The sequence below is a fragment of the Globicephala melas genome, chromosome 15 (assembly GCF_963455315.2).
Source record: "Globicephala melas chromosome 15, mGloMel1.2, whole genome shotgun sequence".
NCBI lineage: Eukaryota > Metazoa > Chordata > Mammalia > Artiodactyla > Delphinidae > Globicephala > Globicephala melas.
The window spans coordinates 51,898,818-51,912,320 of NC_083328.1; the positions used below are offsets into that span (position 1 = coordinate 51,898,818).

A 13,503-nucleotide genomic window follows, 5' to 3' on the forward strand; every position below is an offset into this window, starting at 1 on the left:
CACCATATGGGACAGTGAAGCTCTATAATGGGGAAAGGTCAGGTTACAGTAGCTGGCTAACCTAGTCAGTGCCCATTGCCTTGAACTGGGGACGCAGTTAATGCCATTCATTCCACAAAGGGAAGTTGTTCTGCCTGGTGTCCCAGAGCCCACCATTTTTATTTCCCATAGATTAATGGCCCAACTCAACATGAAATCCTTTGCCAAGGAGTCATATTGATAAATCTAACCTAGCACAATGCCGTGTGAAAGTCACTTTGGAATAATAGCCTTTTAAAGCTGAGAGTGACCTCAAAGCTCACACACTTCAAATCCATATCTCACAAAGAAAATGGGCTTGGGGTATCAATTGCTTTGCTTCTGGCAGTTATGAGCAGGGCCTGGATTTGCTGACCTTCAGCCATTTTCCACTGTAAAATCAGTCTTTACGCCACAGCAACCAACAGGCCTATCGTGACAGAACTGACTTCATTCCACAGGAAGCTTCGTAATCATTAGCTTATTGAAACTTCCAGTAAAGGATGTTGCCATCGACGCCTGATACTCTACGCTCAAAAGTCTAAATGAGCCTAAGTGATCATGTCAATGAGGCAGGCAGGCTGGCCTGGTGGGGACAGTGGTTGACCGGATCCCACATGCCCTGATTGCAGGTGGCCAAATGTGGCCATGGGGGTACTGGTGACCAGTGTTGCCAGGTCTTTTGATTTTCTGAGAAATCCAGATTTGCATATTAACTCCCTAGATTCTTTAAATGCTGGCCTTTACATTTTAATATGTTAAGCAGGCCAAGTAAGATCTGTCTGCCGGGCTTCCCTGGTGGTGCAGTGGTTGATAAGAGTCCGCCTGCCGATGCAGGGGATGCGGGTTTGTGCCCCGGTCCGGGAGGATCCCACATGTCACGGAGCGGCTGGGCCCGTGAGCCATGGCCGCTGAGCCTGCGTGTCCGGAGCCTGTGCTCCGCAATGGGAGAGGCCACAACAGTGAGAGGCCCACATACCGCAAAAAAAAAAAAGATCTGTCTGCCTGTGAATGGGTTCAGCCACCTGTTTGCGCCTGTGGTAGAGATTTATAAAGTGTGACCTGAAAATTAAGGCCTTCAGAGTAGTCGCTGCTGCTGGTGCCCATGTTTTCCTACGCATGCCCACTGACAACTTCTAACCACAACTATGAGTGCTTTCTTGAAGCCTGGGGCCCGTTGATCTGGAGGCCCCTTGGCCATGGAGAGGGGCTGACAAAGTGCTGAGGACATAACAGCCCAGGGAAGAGCTGTCCTCAAACACTGACAGGGGGGAACTGATAGGTAAATATCTCAGCTCTCTCACTGTGGTGTGTGCCACAAGGTCTCCCAGGGCTCCCCAGTGGGTTGAAGCTTCAGATGCCCAGAGTGTAACCTATTTGATAATTCAACCATTATGGGCTGTCTTCCCTTGCCTGTCTCACTTCCCCACTGTTCTGTCCATGCTTCATGAGGTCACCTTCCAAATCAAGTACTTGAGCTTGAATCTTTGTCTTGGGGTCAGCTTCTGGGAGAACTCACCCTACAAACACCATAAAGCTGAAGTCGTTTTAGAATTTTGTTTGTTTTTTACATCTTTATTGGAGTATAATTGCTTTACAATGGTGTGTTAATTTCTGCTTTATAACAGTGTTCATTGCAGCTCTATTTACAGTAGCTAGGACATGGGTTTTTTGTTTTGTTTTGTTTATGAAAGTATAGTTGATTTATAATGTTGCGTTAGTTTCAGGTATACAGCAAAGTGATAAATTTATACATATATAACTTTTTTTCAGATTCTTTTTCCTTATAGCTTATTACAACATATTAAGTATAGTTTCCTGTGCCATATAGTAGGTCTTTGTCAGTTATCTATTTTACATATAGTAGTGTGTATATGTTCATCTGTTTGTTTCATTTTTAATTTTTCCCTCTAGTCATGAACTCTGTCAGGGCTACAACAGATGAAAATTTCACAACCTAAAGTCCCACCTCTTCTGATCATCTAATGTCTCAATATTCACAATGTAGTGCTGAAACTGCTGGCCTCTTGCATAACGAAGCCAGGCTATAGAAACACATGCTCAACTAAAAATAGAATCCATTATGTATATCAGCACAGCCCTTAGTTTCTTAGCATAGCAACTAGTTCTGCCCCATAAAACTTTTCATTGAGGCATTCACTTCAAACAGGTGCATTGTTCACCATGTAAAACACTGAAGAGAAATCTCATGCAAAATCATTCCCATCACAATCCACATAGAAGACAGAAGTGAAAACCAAGAATTCTTAAGGGAGAAACACACATTTTACCACTCAAATGTATCACACAGAAGTGATTGTATCACAAGCTTCCTGTCACACCTGTATATGACCTGGCTCTCTCTGGTTTCCCTGCTGAGCTTATGTATCAATAAAGGAAGGATTCCTACAAATGAATAAGAAATGACATGATGCCATAATTTACCAAGATGATATCTGCTTTTGTATCTATAATACAAATTTAAGATATGAAATAATTATATAAAATCATTTTTAAAACCATATTTGCTTATTCAAAAGTGCAACTAATTTAATGAAATATGGAATTCAAACAGTAACTTGGTCTACTAGGGGATCTACAAAACATAAACATAAGGTTAATAAACAGGGCTTGAGTGCTGAGGACATGTTCAGTAAAAATAAAACAAATAGCTAGTACCTAGAACATTTGGGGAATGGAAAATTAAATGAATCTTAATCAACTGAATATAATAAAAATATCTATTTTGATTCAATCTTGGATACTGAGAATCTTTCTAAAAAATGCTAGTAATTTCCTGCCTTCCTAAGTGCAGTATAGGGAATATTATTCAATCATAGCTAAATAATTCAGAGTCTTGTAGGGCCTCTGGGTGCTCAAGCTGAGTCTGACTTCTGATAGAAATGAGGCCACGGACAGGAAAGGTAGAGTGAGCACAACCCCTCAGGATGTTCACTGAATTGATTTGTGATGCCAGCTTGCTTCCTCTCAGTGTTCACCTTGGCTGCACATTAGAATCAAATGAGGAGCTTTCCAAAACAAAAAAAAAGAAAATCCAATGTCCTGATTGCACCCTAGAGCAATTCACTCAAACTCTCTGGGGCTGGGGCCCAGGCATCAGCACTCTTTGAAGCTCCCCCTGTGATTTCAGTGTTTCCATGTGCAGCCCAAGTTGAGAATCACTTCATATTTTTTGCCTTTTCCATGCACATGCAGTATGCCTACTGAGGTTTATTTTCAGACAAGTCTATGAGAAAAAAACCTCAGAGAGACACTTAACTTGACAGATTAAACAGGGTCTTTAAAAAGCAAGAAGTTAAGAGCCAGGACACAGAGCCAGATTGCCTGGGTTCTATTCCTGCCTCAATTCACAAACTGTATGACCAAGGTCATTACTCAAGCTCTGTGTGCACGTCAATGTCCTCATCTGGAAATGGGGGTGATAATAGCCCTAGCCTCACAGGTTCATGGAAATGATTGAGTGTGTGTGTGGGGGGGGGCATGCTCATGTACCTATGTATCAGAGCAGTGTCTGGCATGCAGAAAACACCATATATGTGATTGCTATTATCGGTGATTATGATAACAATGATAAAAAAATAATTAAAAGAAATGTGCATAAACACTACTATATATAAAATAGATAACGAATAAGAACCTGCTGTATAGCGCAGGGAACTCTACTCAATACTCTGTAATGGCCTAGATGCGAAAAGAATCTTAAAAAAAAAAAAGGGCTTCCCTGGTGGCGCAGTGGTTGAGAGTCCGCCTGCCGATGCAGGGGACACGGGTTCGTGCCCTGGTCCAGGAGGATCCCATATGCCGCGGAGCAGCTGGGCCGTGAGCCATGGCCACTGAGCCTGAGCGTCCGGACCCTGTGCTCCGCAATGGGAGAGGCCACAACAGTGAGAGGCCCGCGTACAGCAACAACAAAAAAAAAAGAGTGGATATATGTATATGTATAACTGATTCACCTTGTGGTACACCTGAAAATAACACAACATTGTAAATCAACTATACGCCAATAAAAATTTTAAAAAATAAAATAAAATATTGAATTAGTGCAAACTGAATTAGTGCGTATAAAAAAACAGCTTAAAATATGTGACACCAATTACTTAATAAATCGATTGCTCTTTTTTTTAACATCTTTATTGGAGTATAATTGCTTTACAATGGTGTGTTAGCTTCTGCTATATAACACAGTGAATCAGCTATACTTATACATATATCCCCATATCTCCTCCCTCTTACGTCTCCCTCCCATTCTCCCTATCCCACCCCTCTAGGTGGTCACAAAGCACCGAGCTGATCTCCCTGTGCTATGCCACTGCTTCCCACTAGCTATCTATTTTACATTTGGTAGTGTATATATGTCCATGCTACTCTCTCACTTCGTCCCAGCTTACCCTTCCCCCTCCCCAAGTCCTCAAGTCCATTCTCTATGTCTGTGTCTTTATTCTTGTCTGGCCCCTAGGTTTGTCAGAAGCTTTTTTTAGATTCCATATATATGTGTTTGCATATAGTATTTGTTTGTCTATTTCTGACTTACTTCACTCTGTATGACATACTCTAGGTCCATCCTCCTAACTATAAATAACTCAATTGCATTTCTTTTTATGGCTGAGTAATATTCCATTGTATATATGTGCCACATCTTCTTTATCCATTCATCTGTCAAAGGACACTTAGGTTGCTTCCATTTCCTGGCTATTGCAAACAGAGCTGCAATGAGTATTGTGCTAATATGACTTTTTTTGAATTATGGTTTTCTCAGGGTATATGCCCAGTAGTGGGATTGCTGGGTTGTATGGTAGTTCTATTTGTAGCTTTTTAAGGAACCTCCATACTGTTCTCCATAGTGGCTGTATCAATTTACATTCCCACCAACAGTGTGAGAGGGTTCCCTTTTCTCCACACCCTCTCCACCATTTATTGTTTGTAGATTTTTTGATGATGGCCATTCAGACTGGTGTGAGGTGATACCTCACTGTAGTTTTCACTTGCGTTTCTCTAATGATTAGTGATGTTGAGCATCCTTTCATGTGTTTGTTGGCAATCTGTATATCTTCTTTGGAGAAATGTCTATTTAGGTCTTCTGCCCATTTTTGGATTGGGTTGTTTTTTGATATTGAGCTGCATGAGCTGCTTGTAAATTTTGGAGATTAATCCTTTGTCAGTTTCTTCATTTGCAAATATTTTCTCCCATTCTGAGGGTTGCCTTTTTGTCTTGTTTATGTGCTCCTTTGATGTGCAAAAGCTTTTAAGTTGCATTTATTTACTTTTGTTTTTATTTCCATTTCTCTAGGAAGTGGGTCAAAAAGGATCTTGCTGTGATTTATGTCATAGAGTGTTCTGCATATGTTTTCCTCTAAGAGTTTTATAGTGTCTGGCCTTACATTTAGGTCTTTAGTCCATTTTGAGTTTATTTTTGTGTATGGTGTTAGGGAGTGTTCTAATTTCATTCTTTTACATGTAGCTGTCCAGTCTTCCCAGCACCACTTATTGAAAAGGCTGTCTTTTCTCCACTATATATTCTTGCCTCCTTTATCGAAAATAAGGTGACCACATGTGCATGGGTTTATCTCTGGGCTTTCTATCCTGTTCCATTGATCTATCTTTCTGTTTTTGTGCCAGTACCATACTGTCTTGATTACTATAGCTTTGTAGTAGAGTCTGAAGTCTGCGAGCCTGATTCCTCCAGCCCTGTTTTTCTTTCTTAAGACTTTTTTGGCTATTCAGGGTCTTTTGTGTTTCCATACAAATTGTGAAATTTTTTGCTCTAGTTCTGTGAAAAATGCCATTGGTAGTTTGATAGGTATTGCATTGAATCTGTAGATTGCTTTGGGTAGTAGAGTCATTTTCACAACGTTGATTCTTCCAATCTAAGAACATTGTATATCTCTCCATCTGTTTGTATCATCTTTAATTTCTTTCATCAGTGTCTTATAGTCTTCTGCTTACAGGTCTTTTGTCTCCTTAGGTAGGTTTATCCCTAGGTATTTTATTCTTTTTGTTGCAGTGGTAAAAGGGAGTGTTTCCTTAATTTCTGTTTCAGTTTTTTCATCATTAGTGTATAGGAATGCTAGAGATTTCTGTGCATTAATTTTGTATCCCGCTACTTTATCAAATTCATTGATTAGCTCTAGTAGTTTTCTGGTAGCATCTTTAGGATTCTCTAGGTATAATATCATGTCATCTGTGAACAGTGACAGCTTTACTTCCTCTTTTACAATTTGGATTCCTTTTATTTCTTTTTCTTCTCTGACTGTTGTGGCTAAAACTTCCAAAACTATGTTGAATAATAGTGGTGACAGTGTACAACCTTGTCTTGTTCCTGATCTTAGAGGAAATGGTTTCAGTTTTTCACCATTAAAAACGATATTGGCTGTGGGTTTGTCATATAGTTTAAAGTGTATGTTTTTCCCTCTTAAAACTATTTAAATGAAACAAACGAAGATAAAATGTGAAAAATGGAAAATAATTATATTTTTAAGTCTATTTTTATTTTGGTAAATGCTTAAATGACTCAACTGTAAGTCTCCATTTATGTTACCAGAAGGAAAAAAGAGGCTTGTCCTGCTATTAAATATAGAAAGAGTTTGACAAGGACCCCATCAGTAGGATCACACAATTTTGAATTGGCAAGAAAAGGAACTAGAGGTCAAACAAATATACTCACTCTATCTATAACATCTATAATTCAAGCAAAGGAACAAGACATTGGGTCAATACCAATATATTTGGGAATTCTACTCACAACAAGCGCAAATGGGTTTTCCAGATAACAAGAAATAAAACTATGAACAACATACAAAATGTATTTCCTCTACACATTCCTTTAATCCAGCATCTCAAACTAATTTTGTATCAAAAGGTACAAATATTCCATTATAATACCTTCATAGCATAGAAAGCATCCAATTTAATTTCTACTACAAGACTAGGAAGAGCTAAATATAAGCAACTCATAAAACTGAGGCATAATTTTGTAATTAAATTATATTAGGAGTAATAAACTCTGGTTACAATGTATTCACACAAGCAATGCTGTTGTTATTTGCCTGATGAAGTGCTATGATGGAGACATGAAAATCAGGTTAATGCACTTACATCCTAGAAATGATTCCAAAGAAAGAACAACGATGCCATTTCATAATAATCAGCTTGATTTTAAAATGCATTTACTAAAAAACCATGATTCACAACCTTGTAAAAATTTCCATTCTAATAACATGTTTTCTTCTATTGCATCTGCATAGGCTAAGCAATCATATTAGCTGTCCTACAGTAGCTAGAGTTCATGGAGGCAAAAGTTTTGGGACTCAAGGCAGTGAGAAGAAGGAAGTGTTGATAATAAATAAAGCTTAATCTGGAAGTAGAATTGATGAGAAGAAGTTTGTTCCTCAGCAATCTAACAGACCACTGACTAAATTATTCTCACAAACACTGAACGTTTAATCTCTAAGGATCTGATCAGTATGGAGGAAAAGGAGCTCCTGGTGCCAATACAGCAGTGAAAATCCAATCCCAAAGTGATTATCTTAGGAAAAAAGACACAGACAACCATGGCGGAGCCCAATTCTTCTTGTGAATAATAGCACTTTCTCCTATCCAAGACTTTTAAATCATCTTAAAGCTTATTTCATAAGATGCTTCCGATTCCCGAGGGTCAAAAACCTTTCACCTATGATGCAGTATTTATTAGCAAATTATCCTTAGTGGGAAAGTCTTCTCAACAATAAATCCCTTCTTTTGCCTTGCATAGTTCTGTTCCCAAAACATTACAAAATACATAAATAAACATCTTGTTTGCCCAAACAGACCTAAGTTTCAATGCTTTAGATCAAAAGACCACAGCAGAGTCTAAACAGAAAACAAGTCACTATTACCTTGAAGAAGAAGAAAAACTCTTTTTAAATATATGTAAATAGATGGTCACTTGGCTTTCAAAACAGCACGTGTGGTTCCTAACAATTAGTTAGGGACTAACTGTTTAGTCAGAGACTGTCCATTATATACCAATAATAGAAGCCACCACAGTGAACCTTGAGGGCATTATGCCAAATGAAATAAAGCCAGAGAGAGAGGGGCAAATATGACACGGTATCACTTACATGTGAAACCTTCAGAAAGGGGTGAGGTGTCAGACTCATAGCAACAGAGAGCAGAAAAGTGGTTGCCAGGGGCTGGGGTGCCAGGGAACTAGGGAGAGGTTGATCAAAGGCTATAAACTTTCAACTATAAAATGAATAAGGGCTGAGAATCTAATGTATAGTATGGTGACTACAGCTGACAACACTGTATTATATAGATGAAATTTGCTAAGAGAGTAGAACCTATATATTCTCACACATACACAAAAATAAGAAAAATAAGTGAGGTAGGTGATGGATGTGCTAATTAACTAGATGGGGGGATCCTTTCACAATGGATATGTACATCAAATCACCAAGATGTACACTTTAACTATCTTCAATTTTGTCAATCATACCTCAGGAATGCTGACATTTTAAAATTTAATTTAAAAATTAAACTAATTTTAAAATTAAATGTTTTTTAAAAAGCCACCACAAAGAGTGAGTTTACAAAGTGCCAGGCATTGTGCTACACACATGCATCATGTTTACAAGCAACTCTGAGAAAGTTACACCCCATCTTGCAGATGAGGAAACGGAGGCTTAAATGGTTGAAGAGATTCACCAGACATGACTCATGGAGTACGAGGCAGAGCAGAAACTCCAACCCACATCTGTCTGACTTCAAGTTCTGGCCTCCCAAACCAGGACTCTTTTAAGAAAAAGAAAAGAAAACCTCCCTGGCTTAAAGTATATACCTAACAGTTTCCAGTGCCTCTTACTTAGGAATCTTTTTAATGCCCTTAACTATGGGGCATCTATATTAAGTTGTTAGGTACAAAGCATCCATGTTAAGCAGTTGCTAAACAAGGATTCTAGTAAAATGAGTTTATTTTAGAGGTGGTTCCAGGATACATGGGTAATCGAGACAGGAAGGGAAGGAAGCCCAAGAAGGGTGTGTTTTCAAGCCAGTTACCACTGAGGGTAAATGGGCTTATTAACCCTGGAGGGCACTAGAGGAAAACAGAAAGCTAGCACCTTTGAGTTATCCCATCCAAGAAGTGAGGGAGCTGTGGTATTTGCCCATCAAACTTCTTTGGTTGGGTGGGTGTTAATTCAGGCAGTGACATGAGCTCCAGAGGCCAGAAAAAGCAAAGGAATGCAAATGCTGGCCACTGGGGTCCAACTCTCAGCCTCAGGAGTAGTAAGGACGTGGGTTTAGATTTGGGGCCATGTCTGCTCTATTAATTTCTTTATGTGAAGGAAATTCATGGAGGGTGAAAGAAAAGACTCAGTCCATAGTTGCTGCTGGTTTGTTGGCAATGATTGGTGCACCACTGCAGGCCAAGCAATGATCCCAGCCCTCCAAGAGTGATACTCACATGCACTTTGCTGTTTTCTAAGGTAAATCAGTTGTTGGTTCAGGGTTTGGGGGAAACTGCCAAATAAAAGTGAGTAGAGTTGATCTTCTTAATTTATAATCACGTCACTGCACTCAATTGACTGTTGAGTGTCTTACCCCATTCACCATAGACAAGAAAGTCCAAAATTGATGTTTCTGGGATATACTAGGGAAGTGTGTGTGAAAGAGGAAGTGCCATTGTTAAATGATGATTAATGAAATCTGTGGTGCCTGATGGTTCTTTTGGAGGCCAGACTATTTTTTTAACATGATATTTCTAGATTTTCTTAGAGGTTTATGAGGCATCATTTTAAATGTTTTTGAATTCTGGACTTTTATGCTGAAAACGTCACTGTGTCTTATGTAAATATTTAATTTTTAAACCTTGCTTTTGAACTCTGTATAGAAATTTAAGGCTACCATAAGAGAATGCGGTCTATAGTTGTCATTAATAGAAGCTTAATCGTTGCTCTACAAGGATCCCAAATGGTTGTCTCGTGCAAAATCGTAGGCCAGAAAAAGATGGCATATGGTGCAGATGGTGGAGCCCTCCTCTGGTCCTGGGTCCCTAGAAATGACTGGATATACAGGTGTAAATATATGTCTATCATCTAGGATCATGGGTACACAGAAAGGATTGTACTTGTTCAATCAGAAAGAATGGAAGAAAAAAGATAAATGGAATAAAAAGGAAGTAGGAAATGACATCCCAGAAACCCACAGACATTAAAACATAGGAGTAGATCTGGGCCACCCAAACAGGCGGTGAAGGTATTAGCACTAGGAATGAAATGGGAGCATCAACTCAGGTCAACCCACCATCACAGCTCCCACCTCCCACACCCTCCACTGTCAGCCAGAAGAAAGCTACAGAAGAGATGGTGCTATCAGAGCTGGCTCCAACAAGAAAGAATGAGGAGTCACCCACAGACAAGACTAATCATTTGAAGAAATTAAATTTAGAACCAAACTTCACATCAATGTTCAAAATACATTATATGATTGCTATGGCCTGAATGTTTGTGTCCCTACCCCCCAGGCCAAATTCATATGTTGAACACCTAATGCCCAAGGATGGTATTAGAAGATGGGGAGATGGTGCACCTTTGGGAGGTGATTAGGTCCTGAGGGCAGAGTGCTCCTGAATGGGATTAGCACCCTTATAAAAGAGGCTCCAGAGAGATCCTTAGCCCCTTCCACCACATGAGGACACCAGAAGTCTGCAACCCAGAAGAGGGTTCTCACTGGACCATGCTGATACCCTGGTCTTGGACTTCCAGCCTCCTGAACTGTGAGAAATAAATATCTGTCATTTATAAACTACCCATTCTATGGTATTTTGTTAGAGCAGCCCAAATGGACTAAGACAACTATACATGGATTAAAAATCTAAACTAATAATAATGATGGCTATGAGGATGATGAATAAGAAAGGCTTTAAATAAAGCAAAAAAAAGAAAAAAGGTTGAAATGTGAATACATCAAATTTGAGAATGTCGAGTCATCTTTTGTCATGCATAAGTTAGAAGTTAAGAAATTCAAAAGACAAGCCACAGACAGGAAGAAAATATTTGCAACATCCCTAACAGCTAAAGGATTAACATCCAGAATACCTGGACAACTCTCAACACAAGGCAAGGAAATTCAGCAGGTAACTCCTGTAAGAGAAAACAGAAATTGTCCACAAATGTAAGAAAATGTACACAGCTCAGTAGCAAATCAGGCAATAGCAAATTAGAGCAGAGATACAATGCTTGCATCAGATTGACAAAAATTAAAATGTTTCTTAATAGTGTTGGTGGGGACGGAGGAAACAGTTCCTCTCACACAAGACTGGCAAAGTTATAAAATGACACAACTATTAACTAAAATTTAGGATATATATAGCCTTCAATCAGCAATTGTACTTCTCAAAATTTACCTCAGGGACGCCTGACCCATATACTCAGAGAGGGATACACAAGGCTGACTATTACTCTATAGTTCAGGATTGTTTTCTGTGGACTAGAAACAGACAACTACCAAGAGTCCATCAATGAGAATTTTTTATTGTTAAATGAAATTTGCTCATCCATTCTATGGGATACATAGAGCAATTTAAAAGAATAAAGTGCATTCACATGTACTTACACAAAAAGTTCTGTAAGACATATTGTAAAGTGAAAAGCCAGTTTGTGGAACAGTAAAAATAATATGATGTTATTTAGGGTACAAATGGATATAAATGAAACAAAATGAAATATTTCCATAGTTAATGTATGCACAAATTCATTAAAAGGAGACCTGGAAAGATACCATGAAGCTGTTACGAGCAATTGACTTTGGAAGAGACTAGGATTGGGTCAATGGTGGGATGGAGTCAAAGGCATCAATACTGCTTTACTCTCTTACAAAAAGAACCTATTAGTGGATTATCCACAAAATAAAAAATAAATAATATCTGTAACAAAAAAGATAAAGTAGTAGGAATCCTTCCTTTAAAATGTGTTTTTCCTCCTCTTCCTTGTTAATTTAATTATATGTTCCTCTTTCCCCTCCTCCAAGCTCCTGTTTTAGGGATACAAGGAAGAGCTTACTGAACTATATTGAATTTCTTGGATCTAATAGTGAGTAGTTTTATTTTTACACCAACCTTGGCACAGAAGCAGGGCATCAGCTTACTATGTTTCATGTTCTAGCAGGATAGGTTTCTGTTATTAGCCTTTTACACTGACCCTTTTTTCTTCTTTAGCTCCCATACAGATTCTTCTTGCAGTTAGCATGGTTTTCACGGCTAACACTTCCTGTGTTGGTTTCTGGTCCTGATATGGCAGAGCTCCAAAGTAAAGTCATAGCATAATGCAGGCAACCTCTTCCATACTCAGGCTGTACAGGAGCCCCTTCTCACTCATGATTACAAATAAACTGATCTTCTTTACATAACACACACTGACATAAGAAAAACAACCATGCTTAAAATAGTCATATTCAGAAACTCATTCTTGCTAATTACAGTCAATAAGATTTACAGAGCCAACAATAAAAGGGAAAGAATGATTAAAATAAGCCCAGAGCTGGTACAAAGTATGAACATTTATCCCTTAAGATGATGTTCATATTTATCTGCTCCCAACCAACCCCAAACATTCTTTCAATGTTTCATCAGAGCACATTTCTGCTACATAAAAATTACCTGCCTGCTCTGGTTTTTAAGTTCTTAAATCATCTGGGCTGTCTGTCTTCTTTGCCACCTATCATTTCTATGGTGACAAATCAAAGGAGGGGTTACAGAAGGAAGCATGTCAATGTTCACAGAGAGTGAAACCAGTGGCTTGAAATCAGTGGTGCATGGTACAATGTGGCCATGACGGGAGAGAAGACATGGATGAGAAACTGTCAAATGTGAGGATTCTCCTCCAGGGCTATAAAGAGAAAGATCTTGTAACAATATTCTTTACCAAGAGCTTCTTAAGCCACTCAGCTCGCCTCTGAGCAGAGTAGGCTTCAAGGGATCGCTAATCAAAGGGCTTCAGCACAGGCTTCATGGACCAAGGAGAAACATGGACAAAGACAAAGGAAGAAGCTCCAGGGAGAAGAGAGGCACATCACCCAGATACCAACGCAAGCTTCCAAACAGGGGTGGGGAGGGAATCAGGGGATAAACTTAAAAGTATCACATTTTTTCTTTGAGACGTAACCCCTGTAGTACATGTGATAGATTCATATCGACAAGACTGATTGTCAGAAAAAATATCTTAAAGAAACTGGGCCTCTAAGCATCATCTGACTGCAACATTAGGCCCATCCCTTCAAATGATTTTATGCAAAAACATGGACTTAAAGCTTGTGCGCCCTCCCCACTCACTTGCGGGTACCATCTCTGCTTGCGTACATTTATGCTCCTAATATATCACTTACAGGAGTCTACCTCTTAGAAGTGGATTCATCACTCGTTCTGACTCCAGGACTAGGCTTAAAGCCAGAAGAAAATGACAAACTTAGAATGATGGAAAGTTTAATTTTTTC

General features: G+C 39.1%; 1 protein-coding gene across 2 annotated transcripts in view; it reads right to left on the minus strand.

Moving 5' to 3' along the window:
* The window catches only part of PLCB1 (phospholipase C beta 1), a 692,666-nt gene that overhangs the window by 658,976 nt on the left and 20,187 nt on the right, over positions 1–13,503 (minus strand). The window lies entirely within an intron of this gene.